At 39.5% G+C, this 21490-nt stretch overlaps 1 protein-coding gene across 4 annotated transcripts in view; it reads left to right on the plus strand.

The window, feature by feature from the left end:
* ROBO1 (roundabout guidance receptor 1) overlaps positions 1-21490 on the plus strand; it is a 1122893-nt gene that overhangs the window by 665988 nt on the left and 435415 nt on the right. The window lies entirely within an intron of this gene.

Consider the following 21490-nt stretch of genomic DNA (forward strand, 5'->3'; position numbering starts at 1 on the left):
AGGGAAAGCTTCATGAGTGGTGAATCAGTACTGTCTCTCTCTTTCCCTTTCTATCTCCCCCTCTCCTCTCAATTCCTCTCTGTGTCCTACCAAATAATAAATACATAAATAAATGAATAGGGATATTGAAAAGATTAAACTAATACTTTTAAAAATCTCATTTGTATAACTGATTCCTTTTGCCCAAGTTACCCCCTACCCACTCACTTCGGGCTTGCCTTCTGGTAACCTGCACCTGAATCTAAGTAGCCAAGACTGTAAACTAAAATATAGAATGGCAAATTTTCATTTTAACATGAGAATGTATTCATTTTATTTTTAAAGGATTTTTTAAATATTTATTTTCCTTTTTGTTGCCCTTGTTTGATGTTGTCATTGTTGGATAGGACAGAGAGAAATGGAGAGAGGACGGGAAGACAGAGAGGGGGAGAGAAAGACAGACACCTGTATACCTGCTTCACCACCTGTGAAGCGACTCCCCTGCAGGTGGGGAGCCAGGCGGTAGAACTGGGATCCTTGCGCGGGTCCTTGCACTTTGCGCTTAACCCGCTGCGCTACCACCGGACTCCCTATTCATTTTATTTTTTTAACATCATATATATATATATATATATATATTAGAATAAAACATTATTTCTCTGAAAATTTGAAGAACCAAAAATTTCTAATGGCCTACAGATGAACTTCAGCATATATTTTCGGCAAGTATGACATGCAAATATTTGATTGATTTATTTGCTTTTCTATCATTTTATTTAAGGTTTAATAGCTTACAGTACAGTTGTTGACACATGTGTACAGTTGTTCATCTCACCATGTTAGGTGTCTGCAAAACACCCCTTACCACTTACATGGCTCCTCTTCCACCATCAAAGAAACCCACTCCTCCCATCCCTCCTGCCACCCCTCCCCCTCCACAGCCCTCTGCCTCTTACCCCAGACTGCTTTCCTTTGGTGCCATACACCAAACCCAGTCTTACTCTGGTTTTCCTTCCCGTTTTGTTTCTTAAACTCCACCTATGAAAGTTATGTGAATAGTTTAGAACAGAGATAGTTCAAGAAATGCCATTTGCTCCCAGAAAGTTTTCAAAGGACTTGTAGTGTTTTCCTCAAAAAACTATAGGAGAAAAAAAAAATCATCTTGTTCATCAAGAGATGATGAGCAAGACACTAGGTTTCAGCATACATTACAAAGCATATGGAGTGAAGTCTGTTCTGAGAACTATGATCCAAGTTTTATAAATGATCCCAAGAAATACACTAAAAGAAATGAAAACCAGATTATTTCAACTTATATTGTAGCTGAGAGAAACTATTGAAAATAATAAACAAATCCCAGATTTAAGACACTAGTCAAACTTTGGGAAACATGGTGACATCTTTGTTTTACATTTTTAATCTGAGCATTTTTTTAGAACCAGAAAGGCCCTCTCTAATAATAAAGTTCATATCTTCTGTTATGGATGGTAAGGCTATTTTTTAGGATGATTTTGAAATAAAAGCGATCAGACAATAAGATAGCATGCAGTGCTAAAAGAAATTTTTTAAAAATTTAAAAAAGGTAAATTCATTAGTTTCTTCATCTTACATTCCTCAGGGCATTGTCATAGTTATTTTAGTAAAGAAATTATGCACCATTGTACACCATACCGGATTTTCCTCAGAGAAAAGGGAGTAACATATAAGGGATGCCTTAAGAGAGAATGAAATGTGCAAAATAAATCATTTAAGTAAGTAAGAAGAACTCTATCATGCAGATACTAAGAGTATATACTCAATAAAATATAGTAGGGACATTTTTCAACTGAATAAAAGTAATATTTTTTTTAATTTAAGCACATAGTAGATATACTATAATATCATTATTAAAATATTCCCAAGTGTGTCAATTGTTAAAACTGCAGATATATTTTGATAATAAATCTTAGGAATTCCTAGATAACTATGAATTGTGCAATCATCAATCTGAGATCATTACAAAGGGTATGTTCTCTTGAATTAATGATGGCTTGAGCTAGATTAATCAATTATTCACTTAATGTTGACATAAAGTGAGAAAATTTTATTTTGAAATGTGTTGAGGATGTTGTAGAATTTTTTTTTTTTAATTTTCAATTACATATATATTTGTATTATGGTAAGCTGCCTTTCTTTTCCTTATTTAATTTTCTAAGGCCCCTTCTAGCTAAGGGTCAGATGGGGAGGCTTTATTTATTGTTTTGTAGCCAGCAGAGGGCAATAGAGTACTGTATACTAAACACCCTCAAAAGAAAAATATGTTTCTAGAGAAGGCGAATTCCTCTCATACACAGGTAAAAGAAAAAATTATAAAAAGGCCTACTATTGACTTCTCTTTCACCAAAGTATATATGTGAGCATGTTTTCAATAACTTACTTTATCATAAAGTTTTAATAGCACATTATTCCATGGGAATATATATGAACTAAATACTATCCAATGATCTATACAACTTGAAGGGAATTTCAAAATTACAAATTATCCATATTTGTAAACTCTGCAAACTCTCGAACAATTTCATCAAGACAGAATTTCTTTAAGCTAAAAGAATGCCTTCAATATCAGTTATTTTTTTCAAGTGTTTTTCTAATACATATATGCATATATTAACATATACATAAATGTTAGTGTATATCATGTTTTAATTCAACTTACTATATTATTAAATTCATGTTTTAAATAGTTTTGTAATGAACTGATTAGTGAAATGTTTTCAAAGCACATGTGAGGACATGTGTGTTAAATAAAGGTAGTGGGGAGAGGGTGTTGGGTGGGTTAAGTGCACATGACTCTAAGTTCAAGAACCAGCATGAAGCCCCCAGCTTCCCCCCCACACACACCTATAGGGAGTCACTTCATAAGCAGTGAAGCAGGTCTGAAGGTGTCTGTAGTTCTCTCCCCTTCTCTGTCTTCCTGTCCTCACTCGATTTCTCTCTATCCTATCCAACAACAACAGCTATAACAACCACAACAAGGGCATATAACAACCACAACAAGGGCAGCAAAATAACAACAAGGGCAGCTATAACAACCACAACAAGGGCAGCAAAATGGGAAAAATAAAAAAAGAACACAGCATCTAGACTTACATTGTCTTTAAATGAGGTTTCTAGATGACATCAATAACAACAATAATAACTACAACAATAAAACAACAAGGGCAACAAAAGGGAATAAATAACTATTTTTAAAAAAAGGGGAAAAAATGAGGTTTCTAATCCTTATCTGTCACTGAGTAGGCCAGACCTAAAAGTGGAGGACAAGCAGTTGCTTCTAGATTCAAAGGCTCATTCATTTAAAGCTGGAGATCTGGGAAATAACTGTTTTTAAAGATTACATTTATTGATTAATGAGAAAGATAGGAAGACAGAACAGAAGAACCAGACATCACTCTCGTACATGTGCTGCCAGGGATTGAATTCCAGACCTCATGCTTGAGAGTCCAGTGCTTTATTCACTGTGGCAGCTCCCGGACCACAAAAATTTGAGATGATGGAACAAGCACTTAATTTCTTTTTCTTTTTCTTTTACTTTTTAAAGGACACACAATCAAATTTCATAGCATCTAGACTTTATCGCCCTAGAGATTTTCTGATCAGCTCTTAGATGATCGTGCCTAGTTAAGTCAAAATTAATGCAATATTACACCAGCGTTTCAGGTTCTGGGAGAATGGAGTTGGTTACAGAACCTTCTGTTTTCCTTCCCTTATCAGTTACCCTTCTTGGAGGATGGACCAAAATTCTTTTGGGGGCACAGAAGGTGGGAGTTCTGGCTTCTGTAACAGCTTCTCTACTGAACATAGGCATTGCTAGTTCAGTCCATTTCCCCATCCTATTTCTATCTTTCCTTAAGGGGGTAGGACTCTGGAGAGGTGAGGATAAGGTTCAAAGAGGCTTTGGTGAAGTCATCTACCAATGAAATCATAGTAGCATCTGGAACTTGGTGGCTAAAGGCAATAAGATGGAAAACAAGACAAAACTGTACAATAAAGAGGAACCATAACGTAGGAATAGAGCCCATGAAAGTATAGAATTTAGAGTGGAAGGAGGCAAGGAAGTATATTTTAGGAATGTTCCTAGGAGCCTATGTCTTAAAAATCTCTGCTTGAGCTTGTTGGCTAACTTGGGGGTGGACTAGAAATATTTTTTCGGGAAGATGGTCTCAGAGCTGAGAGTAGAACTAGGAAGCAGGATTAGGACAGAGAGGCGCTCACAAACCTTAAAAAAACATAAATGCAGTTAACTGCCACAGTGATCTAACCGGAGGCCCATATCTATTCATATTTAACACGCGAGCCTGTGTAACCTGAATCCCTGTCCATAGCCCATAATCACAGCTGGGGACAACTAGGCTGCACTCACTTCAGAACCAGTCTTCCTCAAGTGGCAGAGTAGGATGACCCAGCTTCTTTTTCTTTTTTTTAAAAAAATATTTTCTTTTTAATAGTGATTTACAAGATTGTAAGATAAATAGGGGTATCATTCCATACAGTTCCCACCACCAGAGTTCTGTGTCCCGTCCCCTCCAATAGAAACTTCCCTACACATGTTATCTTTTTTATTCCATTAACCAATTGTTAAAAGTATATACATAGGGAGCCAGGTGGTGGCGCAGCGGGTTAAACGCACATGGCACGAAGCACAAGGACCAGCGCTAGAATCTGGGTCGAGCCCCCCCCCTCCCGCTCCCCACCTGCAGGGGAGTCACTTCATAGGTGATGAAACAGGTCTGCAGGTATCTATCTTTCTCTCCCCTCTCTGTCCTCCCCTCCTCTCTCAATTTTTCTCTGTCCTCTCCAACAATAACAGCAACGACAATAAACAAGGGAAAAAAATAAAATTTTTAAAAAGTATATACATAGATGTTGATGCTGATAGCATTTATTTTAAAAGCATATCTCTTTATATAAGCTCTAGATGTAACTGCTGAGGGGAATGGAATTAAATGTTAAGACATACAAGCATTTCATGACACTTTAGAGAAAACAATTTCCCAGTATTTATAATATTTTCCTATACTTCAGACATGCTACAAAGCCTGCTGACTTATTTTAGACCCAAACTATACCACAATTATAGGCTACATGTCCACTATCTTACTTAATCCTTGCAAGAAAAAAATTTTTTTCAAGATGTAATAGTTCCACTACGGCAGATTTCTCGATTCCTGACCCTATTGACAGTTTGGATCAGATTAGTTTTTGATAAGCGCAGAGAACTGTTTTGAGTAATGATGAGATTTTAGCAGGATTTCTTGTCTTTAGACACAAGATGCCAGTAGTACTTCATCCTGTTCTCCCCTCAGTTGTGACTAATCATATCTCTAGACATTTCTAAATATGCTCTCACTCTGGTGAACAGGACAAAATGGCCACTAGCGGAGACCACTGAAATAGATTTAATCTTGAGGTTATTAACCATTCTCCTTTCAGAACTGAACAGTTCAAGAAAAGGCAAAAGATACAGCTGTTGAGATGTCTTCATTTAAACCCTTCATATTCCTGCTCTTAGCTTAGTTGAGCATTTTGCAAAACTCAAGGTACTATACAAAAGCAGATAAGTACCAAATTGGTTCAACATAGTTGGACAGAGTTCAGATACCATTGATGAAATATCTGGAAATCATTACTGCCACTGTTAAGTTTGCAATGTTGGGCAGGGGTTGACAGCATAATGGTTGTGTAAAGAGACTCAAGTCTGAGGCTCCAAAGGCCCAGGTTCAATCCCCCGCATCACTATGAGTCAGCGCTGAGCAGTGTTCTGGTTAAAAAAAAAAAAAAAAAAGTTTGCAATCTTTGCAAAGAAAGCAAGCTTAAAAGAGACTTTCTCCATACAGCATTTGTCAAGATCAGTGCTATGAACAAAAAGTCAGTTTGTCTAATACCATTTTTAAAAAATTGTATTATCTTTATTTATTTGATAGAGACAGAGTGGAGAGAGGGTGATAGACACCTGCAACACAGCTCCACCACTCGCTAAGCTTTCCCCCTGCAGGTAGGGCAGGGAGCTGGAACCTAGGTCCTTGTGCATTGTGACATGTGCACCCAATCTGGTGTGCCACCACCTGGCCCCTCCAATGCCATTTTGCGGAGACACAGGCTGTTGTGGAAGGTGGGAAATGGAAGATCTAAGAAAACTTTTAGGAGCTACCCAAGGGAAATTTGGACTAAAAAAATAACAATAATAACATAAATTGTTTAGTTTGTCTTCTGGTTTCTAAAGCACATACTCTCCACTTGAAAAATGCAAGTAGGGAGCTTCTAAGATGCATAAAGATGTCCAAAGAGACATCTCTGTATTAACACCTTTGAAAATAGATTGTCTGTTATTAAACACTGAAGGAAATAAGATTAGGAATGTGGTGTTGTGAGTAATTGCTCTTTTAATTAGACTTTTCTGAGTGTTCTGTATATTTTGGTATGAGTTAATCAGAACTGACCAAAAAAAAATTTTTAAATCACCATTATTTAAAACTGATGGGTTTACCAGCTAAAAATCTAATTTTCACAGTGATAAAAGTAATCTTAAGAAATAACAGTATACCATTAAAGCACGCAATGTAAGAATCAGTGCCTTCTCTTTAAGTTCTCTGATCTATGGTTCAGAAAAAGAGAATACAAATAAAGTTTTCACACTTGCATTGCATTACTAGCCACAGTAGAACTGAGAGGAAATCAAGAAGTAGGCATTTCAACAAGTCAGGATGCACGTAACACATATGGTTCAGCTCTACTTAAAGTAATTTATTTGTTTGATCACATTTGTCGCTGCTATCAATAATTAAGATAGCCGAATGTGTAAAAAGAAAGATCCAGGACTGGAGAGACAGCTCACAGGTAGGATGCTCGCTTTAGCACGCCCACAGTCCAGGCCTGAGCTTCTGTATAGTCCACGTGGGAATGTTACCCGCACCAGGAGAAGTTTTGGTCCTTTGGTCATTCTTCTCCTGACCCTGTCTTTCTCAATCAGAATGGAAAAAGCTGACTACAAAAAGTGAAATTGTAAATGCAGGAGGACCTAGAGAACAAAAACAAAAATCCAGCTGGAAAAAAGCAATTAGCAGAATAATGAATTGCGCTTAAGTGTATAGTTTTTCCCAAAGGTAACTGTGTAGGAAAAGCCAGTGTCTTGATTTATTGCCCGTCTTTAAAGAACAGAGTTTACTTTCTGGTGTGAAATACAAGACCTGTGAAATTAAAGCCTACTTGTGAAATGCAAACATTTTCATTTATTAATCAGTTGTAACAAAAATGAAAGGCACCCCTTGAACAAACAACAACCTTAGTGGAAGATACATGCAAATTCTCTTGCCTTAATTTCGCTACTAGTTTCCTCTTTAACGTTTGTTTTTTTAACACAAATTATGTGGCTCTAAAATTATTTGAACACAATACATGTTAACTCCAAACAACAGAGTAAGGTAAATTACAGGAATATAGTTATTGCTTTAATATTACTGAAATAAAATTTACTAACAATTTAACAAGACAGCACCCTAATGTGATTTGTTTTTTTAAAAAATCAGATTCTATAAACTTCAGTGGCATTTCAAAACAGTAAATATTTTAGATAAGATTCTATATATTTAATAGCAAATGGAAATAATACACATTTCAAAATAAGATTTCAGCTACATATATTTAATACATTTATGTGATGGAATTCTATTTTACTCTTGTAATAATGTTATGCTAGGAATATTTTGTAGCAAGGCAAAAATTATAAAATATTATTGTTTGAAAAAAGTGGGTTATATAGCAGTCTTAGACTATTATTCTGTATTGTAAGAATATTATTGGTGTGTTTATTCAATATACTTGAGTTTTTACGAAAGAGCAAAAAGAGTACAAGAAGTTATGATACTATCTATAATTTTACAAAGGAAAATATTGTTGGAAACACTTTAGAAATAATTACTATCTGAATATAGACATAGAAACCATGCCTTAAGTGTTCTAGAAATATTTGTGACAACATATTATGTGCTAAGTTAGTAATTTTTTTTACTTTGTAGTTAAAACATTGTAAGTAAAAAAAAAAAAAAAAACTTGTAAATCTCTAAATGCATAGAATAATTTTGATGTGGTATTTTGTTAAGGTTACTTAACCGGATTTAACAAACACCTGTTTTGTTTCAGAGATACTCATATAATACATACATGCAACAAGATCTGTTCTGTACTAGTGAAATCCAACCTTCTAGGTGTAATAAAGCAGCTTGAAAGGAGTCTATGGCGATAGGAAATTGAGAAGATGAGATTAGATCAAATCAACAAAGACTTTCAGTTAGAATAATGGAATTGAATGATTTCTCCTGGACTGTGGCCAAGATTCTAGAGAGGAGGTGATTAAACTCTTGGGAAAATATATAATTATCCAGGTTGTTAAGACAGTAGGTTTACATTTCATGTCAATTTTCAACAGCAGTTTGTTACTCGGCATCAATTGTAGGATGTGGATTCAGTATTTATGCACCAAAAAATGAGAACGTCCATATTTGGAATCTTAGTCCTTAATTACACCAGGTAGCTGGCTATTAAATCCCCAAATCACAGCTTAGCCTTTAGAATGTGAAGTCATTGTTTGTTTGTTTTTTTCATGAAAAAGAACTGCATTAATAGGCTGTAAAATAAATGACACAAGACTTCCAATATAATGCATGCTATAATGCATGCTATAATTTACTAATTTATTAATTTTGTGGTTGATGTTATTGTTAATGAAAATCTGGGGTACTCTGTTTCCTTTTTGAGATTTTTTTTTTTCAGTGAGTGAGGGAATCCAAGCATTATTCTGGTATGTGTGTTGCTGGGGAACAAACAGAGACTCTCAACCAGGCCAACACTGCACTGTACTATTGATTATATTCTGGTCTGTAAAGCACTTATTTACTTGTTTACTTATTGATTGTTCTGAGAGAGAGACCAGAACAATCCACAAAGGAGCCATGTGGAGTGCCAGGAATTGAACCTGAGACCTCCAGAATCTTAAGTGCTGTGAACATGTGTTTTGTTTTCCTCGCAAAGTTAGTATTATCTTAAATATTTAGGTCTACTTTTTTTATTTACCAATCCAGAAAATAGCCACTCCATAGGGGATTCTAATAGATGTTTTTTGTTTTTTTTTTCAAATCAACTGAACAATTCTTTAATGACCTGATTTAAATGATGGGTAGAATTTTAGTAAAACATTATTCAGAATAAACAAAGCAACAGGGGGGACTAGATATAATGAATGTGCAAAATGAGATGTGAATGTCAACATGTGTACCTCCGTCCTTTAACTGTTTCTTGGGAGGACTTTTAAAAAGCAATGGGACACCAAAAACATTAAACGGTTTTGTAAAATACATCTGCAGAATTAAACATGATGTAAATTACATACAGAACAGTGTGTGTTCAAATTGTAAGCCAATCGTGTAATGCCATTCAACTGTGCAGCTGTTAACCATGATCCCAACTGAAGAGAATTTTACCTCATGATGAGAGTAGTATATACTTGAATCCAGATATATATGGAAAAAAAATCAAACAACAGTAAACTTTATGGTAAGATATATGAGCACATCATTGTTTTTGCAATAGACTTTAAATGCCTAAGACACATGTTTTAATCAGAATTAAGAGGAACAAACCCTCCTTGAGTATTTTAGACATAAAAAGATTGAAACAGGGCAGAGGGTATGGCTATGCAAACAGATTCTCATGCCTGCGGCTCTAAAGTCGCACCACCGTAAACCAGAGCCGAGCTGTGCTCTGGTAAAAAAATAAATAAATAGGGGGTCTGGCGGTAGCGCAACAGGTTAAGCGCAGGTGATGCAAAGTGCAAGGACTAGCTTAAGGATCCCGGTTCGAGCCCGTGGCTCCCCACCTTCAGGGGGGTCGCTTCTCTGTCCATGTAGCAGTTCTCCAGGTATCTGCCTTTCTCTCCTCCTCTCTGTCTTCCCCTCCTCTCTCCATTTCTCTCTGTCCTATCCAACAACAACGAAGCAATGACACAATAATAGTAACCACAACAATGATAAAATAAATAAATAAAAAGAAATAAAACAGGGAGTCGGCAGTAGCGCAGCGAGTTAAGTGCAGGTAGCGTAAGCACAGGTGGTGCAAAGCTCAAAGACCGGCATAAAAACCCCGGTTCAAGCCCCCGGCTCCCCACCTGCAGGGGGGTTGCTTCACAGGCGGTGAAGCAGGTCTGCAGGTGTCTTTCTCTCCTCTCTGTCTTCCCCTCCTCTCTCCATTTCTCTCTGTCCTATCCAACAATGACAACAACAATAATAACTACAACAATAAAACAACAAGGGCAACAAAAGGGAATAAATAAAATAAGTAAAAAAAATATAAATAAATAAATAAACTAAACAGAATAGCACATGGACAGCTTTCACCAACTAACACCTAGTCTAACCTAGTAATACCATTACTTTAATCAACAGCTTTATCTATACTACACAATAGTGTGGAGTCAGATCCAGGTACCTTGCCAAGGTTCAAATCTGTGTTTAGATTCATATCAGATTAATATTTTTATCTCACTATGTATATAATGGGATAATAATAGTATCTGATCTAGTAATATTTGATTTAATAATCTCAGTGCTTCTGATGTTTAAAAAGAGTTAGAATAGTTAAAAGACTCAGAACACTATCTCTAGCACATAATGCTTATAAGTGTTGACTATTATTATTTTACTTTATGAAATAGAAAATATGGAATTGAGCGGGTGTCATATAACTTCTATATTGCCAGAAATGACACTATATAAATGGTGAAGATAGGGGAGCCAGGCGGTAGTGCAGAGGGTTAAGCTCACGTGGGGCAAAGCACAAGGACCGGTATAAGGATCCCGGTTTGAGCCCCCAGCACCCCACCTGTAGGGAAGTCCCTTCACAGGCGGTGAAGCAGGTCTGCAGGTGTCTTTCTCTCCCCTTCTCTGTCTTCCCCTCCTCTCTCCATTTCTCTCTGTCCTATCCAACAACGAGATCAATAACAACAATAACTATAACAATAATACAAGGGCAACAAAAAGGAAAATAAATAAATATTTTTAAAATAATAATAATAATGAAGATAAATTACAATGTGAGTGGTCCAGGAGGTGGCGCAGTGGATAAAGCATTGGACTGGCCAGGGGTAGATAGCATAATGGTTATGCAAACAGACTCCCATGCCTGAGGCTGCAAAGTCCCAGGTGCAATCCTCTGCACCACCATAAGCCAGAGCTGAGAAGTGCTCTGGTAAAAAAACAAAAACAGACAAACAACAAAAAAAAAAACTGGCATTAGACTCTCAGCATGAGGTCTTGAGTTCAATACCAGGCAGCACAGTACCAGAGTGATATCTGGTCCCCTCTCTCTCATATCTTTCTCATGAATAGATAAATACATTATTTTAAAAAATTACAATGTAAAACAAACATGACTATATAAATATAGTAATAACAAGGACCTCACCATTGTGTCCTGGACCCTCACATCTCCAGAGCTCTTGTCCACTAGGGAAATATAGAAACGGGCAATGGGTATGGACCAGTCAAGGCCCATGTTCATTGAAGAAGCAGCTACAGAAGCCAGAACTCCTACCTTCTGCTCCCCATAAACAACCTTGACCCATACTCCCGGTGGGGGAGTACTGATAAGAGGAAGAAGATAAGAGGACTCTGCACTCCAGCTCCATCAGCACCCAGAGTAAGAGAGAAGGAGAAGGAGAAGGAGAGGGACATGCGGAGGTAGTTATGTTATGTTGTCATGAGTGGCTTGGAGGAGAAGAGAGGATTGAATCAGAAAAAAAAAGGGGGGAAGGCAACTATGTATAAATGCGGACAGATAGTTGTAGAGATGATGGTTGGCCCATGTTTACAACCTTAGGGGAACTGTGGTGGATTGCGGTGGGGAGACTGAAGATTCAGAACTCTGGTGGTGGGAATATTGTGGGCTCAAACCCCTGCTGACATGTAATTCTATAATATAAAAATAAATTTAAAATTTTTTAAAGTGAAAAAATATAGTAATAACATGTTTTGTTATTCTATCCTATAACTCAGAGATTTTTTTTTCTTGTTTCTTTTTTTTTTTTTTTTTTACTGGAGCTCTGCTCAGTTCTGGCTTAAAGTGGTGCAGGAGATGAGACTAAACCAGGGACTTCAGAGCCTTAGGCATGAGAGTCTCTTTGCATAACCATTATGCTGCTAGCCCCCTAACCCCCTTGTCCTAATGATGATAGTATTCTATTAAGCATGGAAATTGTTTAAATATTATATGAATTGCTAGAACAGTTTTCTTTTTTTGTTAGTATTTATTTATTTATTCCTTTTGTTGCCCTTGTTGTTTTATTGTTGTAGTTATTATTGCTATTGATGTAGGTGTTGTTGGATAGGACAGAGGGAAATGGAGAGAGGAGGGGAAGACAGAGAGGGGGAGAGAAAGACAGACACCTGCAGACCTGCTTCACTGCCTGTGAAGCGACTCCCCTGCAGGTGGGGAGCCCGGGGCTCAAACCAGGATCCTTAGGCTGGTCCTTGCACTTTGTGACACATGCGCTTAACCCACTGTGCTACTGCCCGACTCCCAATAGCTTTCTTTAAATGATAGTTGATAAGATTAAAATGTTGATAATCTATTTTCATAAAGTGGAAAATTAGTCATCTTCTATATCATAATGCTTTTTTGTTTGTTTTGTTTAGAATAGACTAGAAAAGTAAAATAAGGAAATAAGAAATGGTGAGTTCTAACTCTGGGGTACCAGGTGCCAACTGATGCCTCACCTGTAAAGTAGACATACCACCAGGTTCCCGCCCTGGGCATCACTGGGGAGTGCTATTATGCATGAGAGTCTCTTTGCATAACCATTATGCTGCTAACCTCCTAACCCCCTTGTCCTAATGATGATAGTATTCTACAGGTAGAGAGTTTTGACTTGTTCCATCTGCAAGAATTCTCTAGCATCTTAGAAGAATAGATTCTGTGGTCCAGGAGGTGGCGCAGTGGCTAAGGCACTAGACTCTCAAGCATGAGATCCTGAGTTCAATCCCTGGCAGCACATGTACCAGAGTGATGTCTGGTTCTTTCTCTCTCTCCCCTATCTTTCTCATAATAAATAAAATCTTTAAAAAAAAAAAAAAAAAAAAAAAAAAAGAAGAATAGATTCTGATTTTGAGTAAACAGTGCTCTCGGGTAAACTCAGTTCCTTTAGTCTTCAGGTCTTATCTCTCCTTCATGCAAAGCTACTCCTCAAGATCACTTCTAGTGTTAGTACTATATAATTTAAATGTTCCAGGTGCTACCCTCTTTGTTCCAATAGAAACTAGCCAACTATGCATGTGCTAATTTAGCCAAGTAATTGGAATCTACTAAGAAATCAGACCCATGTGTTGCATTCAAAGGCGCTTATCTGTTGAAGAGGATAAACTATTGAACATATTATGGAAACAGCATGCCTTTGGACTACAATCAGAGCCATTAACAAATCATGTTTCAAAAACATGTTTATCTATCAATAAATACTTAAATAAATTTCACTCATCATGTTTTCTTTTTTTTTTTTTTGTAAAGTTTTAAAAATATATTTATTCCCTTTTGTTGCCCTTGTTGTTTTTTATTGTTGTAGTTATCATTGCTGGATAGGTCAGAGAGAAATAGAGAGGGGAGGGGAAGACAGAGAGGGGGAGAGAAAGACAGACACCTTGCTGACCTGCTTCACCGCCTGTGAAGCGACTCCCCTACAGGTGGGGTCATTCATGTTTTCAATACGCATTTAAATACCTAGGAAGTGCCAGACTGTTTTGGATGCTGGAATATGAATGCATGAGTGAGTGAGTGAAATAGTCAAGAATCCCTGTTTTCTTATAATATCCTAAGAAGAATAAGACAGCCAATAAAATAAATAAGGATGGTACCTGAAGTGGTGTGTGTACTAGATGTAACCCTCAGTTCCACACGGGCAGTGGTAGGCAATGAGAAAACTCTGGTGCCAGTGTGTGTGTGTGTGTGTGTGTGTGTGTGTGTGTGTGGCAGAGAGAGAGAGACTATCTCCCCCATTTCAATGAAAAAAAAAAAGGCCTTGAACAGTGAAATCTTGCTTGTATTTGCAAGGCCCCAGCTCAACAAAACAAACATAGAACAAAAGAGAGAAAGAAACAATATCTTAGATTGAAATAATTGCTTTGGAGAAAGAAAAAAGCATGAAAGGATTGTAAGAAGTAATGTGTAGGGATGTATTTTTTAGCTGGATGGTAAAGGCTGGGATAGGTAGCATAATGCTTATGCAAAGAGACTCTCATCCCTAAGGCTCTGAAGTCCTAGGTTCAGTCCTCCCTTCTACCATGAGCCAGAGCTCTGGTATAAAATAAAATAAAATAATTAATTAAATAGAAATAAATTGGATGGTAAAAAAAAAAAAAGCTTGATGTCATTAAAACCCAAGAGAGGAAGGAATGTAGGCTATGCAAAGAGACGCTTATGCCTGAGGCTCCGAAGTCCCAGGTTCAATCCCCCACACCACCATAAGCCAGAGTAGTTCAGTTCTGTTTCTCTCTGTGTCTTTCTCTCTCTGCATCTCTCTCAAAAATAAAATAAATAAAATACTAAAAAAACAAAACAAAATAAAACAACCACATATAGAAAACAAATTATCTTTCTTTCTTAAATCCCTCTTGCACACCAGATCTATCCTTCCCTGGGCCAGCAAGAGAGCTCACTTGGGTAGTGCATCTGCTTTGTCATGTACATCACCCAGGCTCAGGCCAGGCTCCCACTGCCTAGGGGAACTATGTTGCTGTGCTATCTTCCCCTCTATCTTTCTAGTTTTATCTGAAAATTTCTATTGACATCTCAGAGCTGTGAATGCCAGGTGATTACAATATATATATCTCCACATTATATGTGTAGTTATGACATGGGGCTTTTTACTGGCAGTTAGAATCAGTAAATAATACTGCATTGCTTGTATAAACAGGGGGTCAAATGGTGGCACATTGGGTTAAAGCACATAGTACAAAGTGCAAGGACTGGTGCAAGGATCCAGGTTCCAGCCCCCAGCTCCCCACTTGAAGGGGGGGGTCTCTTCATAGAGGTCTGAAGGTATCCTTCTCTACCCCTCTATCTTCCCTCCCCTTCTCAATTTCTCTCTGACCTATATAAAAAAAAAAAGCCACAGGAGCAGTGGATTCATAATGCAGAAACAAAGAAAGAAGAAAGGAAATCTGCTTGTATAAACAAAAATAATTCTTCCCCGGCTACATACTATATGAAGATTAATGAAGAAAACTCAGACTCAGTTAGCTTGTTAGCTATGGAGGATTAGAGATATGACTGCTTTAGATTTCCCAACAAATAAGAGTTTATTGTCATTTTATTAGGATTATTTTAAGGTTACTTTATGAAATGGGACTTTTCTTCCATATATCCAAACATACAAAATATGGAATTATTCATATATTCAACCTGGAGCATCAACCAACATATCAGCAATTCATCACACACGTTCTTTGGAAGTTTCATGGAAAAAGTTGCTAAGTCTGCTGTTGAAACCTAAGGATTGGTATCTTGAAGAATTCAGCATAGTTTTTGGCCTGCACTGACTGTGACATTCTGCTTCTTACCAGATTTCCTGGAATTTCCCTGATTGAATCAGGCTCTGTTTGATACTACGCCTTCTTGCAAAGAGGGAAAGAGAAATAGTCTGGCTTGTAGTTTACTTAGGAGTCCTACTCTGCTCCTTCTGATCTGATAGCTGAAATCCCTAGAGAGATCTGGGACTTAGTTATTTCCTGAGTTGCTGTAACTACCATGAAAAAAACCAAAATCAGATCAAACCAACTCGAGATCTTTACTGCTCTCCAATCTTGACTCTCAAGGAAGTTCCTCCCTAGTCACAAAACTCCAAGAATTTCTCATTTTCAGGGTTCCTGAAAAAGCTTTTTTTTTTTTCCCTTCTTTTTATTGGATAGGATAGAGATAAATTGAGAGAGGAGGGAGAGAGAGAAAGAGAGAGAAGGAGAGAGAAAGATAGACAGACACCTGCAGAGCTGATCCACCACTTGTGTAATGATCCCATCTCTGCAGATGGGGAGACTGGGGCTGGAACCAGGATCCTTGTGTGGGTCCTTGAGCTTGGCACTATGTGTGTTTAACCAGGTAAGTTGCCACCCGGCCCCCATTCCTGAAAATTCTTAAGGAGAAATTTTAGGGATCCTGAATTTCATGGATACCAAAAGAGATCAGAATTCCCCAAGTTTTCTATAATTGACAATTCATGCTCACTATAGCCATCAGCACATTGACTCAGAATGCAGCCCAGCAGTCTCAGTACCTGTTCTCTGTCACCTGATCAGTCAGCATGGAGTCTCAGTTCTATTGCATACATGCTAGATTTGTCTAAAGATCTGATATACACAGCTAAGTGAGCTGTCCACGTGCCTATCTGTTCCGTTTTGCCCAGGCACAAGACATATTGTATATTTCTTGCATCTCCTAACTAACGTAACATTTGGGAGCCAAACTGGAAAGGCAGTAAGTTGCTATGATTCATCAGTTTCCAGGAATGTATTATGCTGTCATTTAACCCCAGCGATATTTGTTTTTATTTATTTAGGTAAAGTCTGCTTTAAACCTTGAGTCACTCTACAGTAAGCATTCTGAGGGTCTGGTGAATGGGTTTTTAGTTGCACACTGTCCTACCAAGTGCATCTTGCCCTCATTGTATATGTTTGGTAAATATTTTGTGTGGGTAAGAATAAGTGAGTGAGTGAGTGAGTGAGTAGAAAGGTAGAAGTTACAAAAGTTTTTATATTGATCTTTCACTTTTTTTTTTTTGCCTTCAGGGTTATTGCTGGGGCTCAGTGCCTGCACCATGAATCCACTGTTTCTGGAGGCCATTTTTTCCCCCTTTTGTTGCCCTTGTTGTTATAGCCTTGTTGTGGTTATTATTGTTGTTGATGTCATTCATTGTTGGATAGGACAGAGAGAAATTGAGAGAGGAGGGGAAGACTGAGAGGGGGAAAGAAAGACACCTGCAGACCTGCCTCACTGCCTGTGAATCGACTCACTGTACTCCCTGTTAGTCATTATGCCAGGTCCCCTGCATTGCTTGATGGTGTGGTCTATTTACATAATCATTGTTTTGCCTGAGACCCACCCTGCCTGCAGGGTATTGGTTTAATCCCCATTGTTTAGATGGAAGCTTGCTACCTTTGCTCTCTTTTTTTGCTCCACCCCCTCTCCTAGCCATTTCCTTTTCCCACTTGCTACTTCCCTTTAAAGAGATATATAAAAGGTGGTATATCTGATCAATAAAGGAATTTCATTGCATTCCCGGTCAGCCAAGAGTTCCCGGTTCATCTTCAAGGTTGCTGAGTAAGCAGCAGCCCAGGTTGGCTCTGGTCAGTTCTCTCCCCCGCTATGCAACCCAACAACTCCCCCTAGCAGGTGGGGAGCCAGGGGCTCAAACCGGGATCCCTACTCAGGTCCTTGCACTTGGCGCCTTGTGCCTCTAACCCACTGTGCTACTGCCTGACCCCCGACTTTTCACTTCTTATAGGCTCAGAAAACATTCTGAATCCAAAATCTTGTATTCTAGCTGTCCCTTAACTGATAAAGTCACCAGGGAAATAGACTCCAGATGAGGCTGAGAACGATGAAATGACCAGTATATTTGAGTTGAGGGATTGGCCCCAAATGAAATGAATCCTACTGTCAACTTTTCTCAATAAGAAGTGTCATCTCTAAGGATAGGCTAGAGGAGATGCACTGCTGTGGGGAGGATATTGCTAACTGAAAAGTAAAAGACTTTTCAGTAAAAGTAAAAGTCTGGGGCTTTCAGGTCCTGGTGCATGATGGCGGAGGTGGACCTAGGCTGGGGGTGAGAAGTTTTTGCAGAGAACTAAGTAAATTTTACACACATATCAACAACTCTATTTGCTGTAAACCACTAATTTCCCCAATTAAAAAAAAAAAGTGACTAGGGAGTCAGTTGGTAACACAGCAAGTTAAGTGCACGTGGCAGCAAAGTGCAAGGACAGGCCTAAGGATCCCAGTTCGAGCCCCGAATCCCCACTTGCAGGGGAGTCTCTTCACAGGGGGTGAAGCAGGTCTGCAGGTGTCTATATTTCTCTCCCCCTCTCTGTCTTCCCCTCCTCTCTCCATTTCTCTCTGTCCTATCCAACAACGACAACATCAATAACAACAACAATAACTATAGCAACAATAAAAAAATGGCAACAAAAGGGAAAATAAAATATATATTAAAAAAATGAATAGAAAAAAAAGAGAAATGAAATAATAAAAAGGAAATATTAATTTGGCTTCCACTCAAAAATGATGAGATGCATGTTTTTTATGTATCTTTTATTTCAACAAGAGAGAGATACCAGGTATCTCTCAGATCTGCTTTCTGTTGGTGCTGGGGATTTGCCAGCCTCAGGTATGAAAGTCTTTTTGTATAACCCTATATAACACTATCTCCCTATCCCTGGTATGGATTTTAAAGAAGACCTTCAGAAATCTTATAGAACTTTTGGAGACCAGGAGATTTCACTTTGAACAAACAGTGCAACGGAGATCCTTACACATGTTCTATTTTATGTTTAAAAGTATCTATTCTTTGCAATGTGGATGTTCAATGTCTATTTAGAACCCATTCAGAAGACAGGAGCTTTTAAAGGACTCTCTCTCTCTCTCTCTCTCTCTTACTTTAGCTCTCTTTTCCTCTCTCAAATACCAAGCTTTAGCTTACTTGTTTTCTATTACTAGGAAAGCTTATCTTAAAAGCAAGGTTTATCCCAAGAGGAGACAATGAAAAGATGTATTCTATGCTTCTCATTAAATAACCCGTCACAAAGATTAAATCAATGTATATATTTTCAGGATTCACTGAACATTCTTGTTTTTATTGCTGGAAGGATTTTGGTTCGAGTCTTTGAATTCTTATCTCAAGCCTGTTTGCTGAAATTTTAGCTCCCTTTCTCAGGATTAAACTATCTTTCACTTTCAAAGATAGGTGTTGTTAACCAGAGTTTCCAAGAAATGCTGATCCAAGGTCATTGTTAGTACTAGTAACAACCAAGATGAAGGTGGAGTCTGCTTTCAGTATTTTTTTTTGCTTTCAAATTTTTATCTTCTCTTAGGTAGTGAGTGTGCTCAATAAAAGATGGAAGAAAGGAAAAAAAGGGTGATGGAAGGAAGAAAAGATGGAAGAAGAAAGAAAGGAAGGCAGGCACACCAGAATACAGTCAGAACAAATCTATCCCCATCCTTCCATTTACTCTCTATTTCTCCTCTCCTGATGCAATCTTTGAAAGCAGATTCTGGCATAACCTGGTAGACATAAAGGATTTAATTTGAAATCTTTGTGCATAACTTTAGATACTAATTTATTGTAGATAATAACTTAGGTTCAAGAGAATAATTCTAATTATCAATATCTCCCATTTAATGAGCACTGTTTTGGGTGTTTTACATGTAGTTCCTCATTTAATTAAAAAAAAAAACCAGGAAAATGAAGGAATGCAAGAATGTCTATCAGAGGTACCAGATTTATTTTGCTTTAGATATGATTGGCTAATATTTGTAAATATCTCAAGTTTCTTTCTTTCCTGTCTCTCTTTTTTAGAAGAGAAAACTGAGATTTGGCATGGTAACACGGTTAATAACAGGGCAGGCTGGGATTTCATGGCTGGTATTAGAGAGTTAAGTCCTACCCCTTTTGGTTCTGAAACTTCTTACAACCACAAACTCTAGAGTAGTCAAGGATTTATTTACGTTGCATTCGCTCCTCTCCCTTAATGACTTCCCCATTGCTCACATTCTAATATATAGTTGAATTAAGCTAATGAAGTTAAAAGAGAAGAGACTCTCTTCATAATTTGAAAGATGGGCTGGGGAAACAGCATAATGCGTATGCAAAAAGTCTTTGAAACCCCAAGCTCCCAGGCCCCAGGTCCAATCCCCAGCACCACCCCAAGCCAGAGCTGCACAGTGCTCTCTGGTCTTTATCTCTGTGTCTCTCTCATTAAAATAAAATAAAGAAAGAAAAAAAAAAAGAAAAACGAATCAAATAATTGATAGTCCCCCCCAAATCCAAAAATAAATTTTTGGAGAATCTTTTTGCAAAGTCCTCAACAACTATATAAATTAAAAGTGATCATGGTAAGAGAGTGCCCATGTATTGATTTATTCTATTCTTTTTTACCAAATTATCCTAAAGTCTTGTTTACTCAGCACACACACACACCAATACCAATGGAGATGGGAAGAGTTGTGGGGGGCGGCGGGGGGGGGGCAAGTTTTTTTTGAGAGTTTTTCCAACTTCTGGAAGCGGTAAGGAAGAGGTTAAAGCTGGACCAGGAGCATTTTTGAAGTCTCCCGCTGGGAAGTTCCATTTGGAGAAAGGTGCAGGGGAGCTGAGCGTGGCGAGAGAAATAAGGCAAGTCCCCATCCGCTTGGATTTCCAATCCTGAGACGTTGGATTCTCACCTGAGGGCGCAGTCGGCTTCCCCCTGGTTTGTGGTTGGAAATATTAACGAGCAGAACTTGCCCCACCGGCGTGTGCGAAGCGTGGAGAGGAAAGCATGGCGAGCACCGCGCGGCCCCTTTAAATCTCCGCGGGCCGGGGACTAAAGGGAGGAGACCCGAGCCCCGGGAAGGTGGGGGAAGCCCGGCAGCCCCGCAGCCCCGCAGCCCGGCACAGGGAGGCGGCGTGAGAGCTGCAACTTCAGTCCCTGCGGATCGGGGTGGAGCTCGGCTGAGCCCCCGGAGGCCGGCGCTGCCATCTGCGGCAGCTCAGTCCTCTGCTCCTTCCAGCTACCTCGGGGCGGACCGCCCCCCGCCTCTTTGCAGCAGCTTTCTCTGCCCGGGGCTTCGGACAGCCACCCCAGGAAGTTTCCGCGCGCTCCGTCCCCGCAGCCGGGCAGAGTTTGGGGGGCCGCCTTGCGCGCGCGGCTCTGGAGGCCAAGAAGGGGAGGGGGCCGGCGTCCTGGTGAGCTCGGCTCCTGGGGGGGCTGGGGGCGCTGGACAGGCATGAGTGTGTCCGCGGACCTGCCGCCGCCCCCCGTGCAGCCAGCAGCCCCCAAGTGATGGGAGCCAGGGCCGCCCGGGCTGCCGCCGTCGCCGCACCGCCCCTTCCTCGCCCCCTGCGCGCCGAGCCTCCCCGGCACACCCCCGGCACCCGTCGGCCGTCCCCCGGAGCTGCTGCGGTTGCCTCGGCTGCCACTGCGTCCATCGCGGACGGAGCCCCAGCCGTGGACTGGCCTGGCCCGTAGACGAAGAAGCACTTGTGGGCCCTCCCGAATCCCTTCTCGCAGCCCAACTTCGCCACCGCCCCGCCGCCGCGCCCCGGGGGCGCACCGCGTGGGGGGCGCACGCGGGGAGACGCGGCCGGACAGTGGAGGCAGGAAGCCGCACGGCCGCGCTTCTGCCCCGGCTCTTTGTTGTTGGCTTCGGATGGTCCTTGGAAGTGGCTGAGTCTCCTCGGAATCCT

Source organism: Erinaceus europaeus, chromosome 14, assembly GCF_950295315.1.
Source record: "Erinaceus europaeus chromosome 14, mEriEur2.1, whole genome shotgun sequence".
NCBI lineage: Eukaryota > Metazoa > Chordata > Mammalia > Eulipotyphla > Erinaceidae > Erinaceus > Erinaceus europaeus.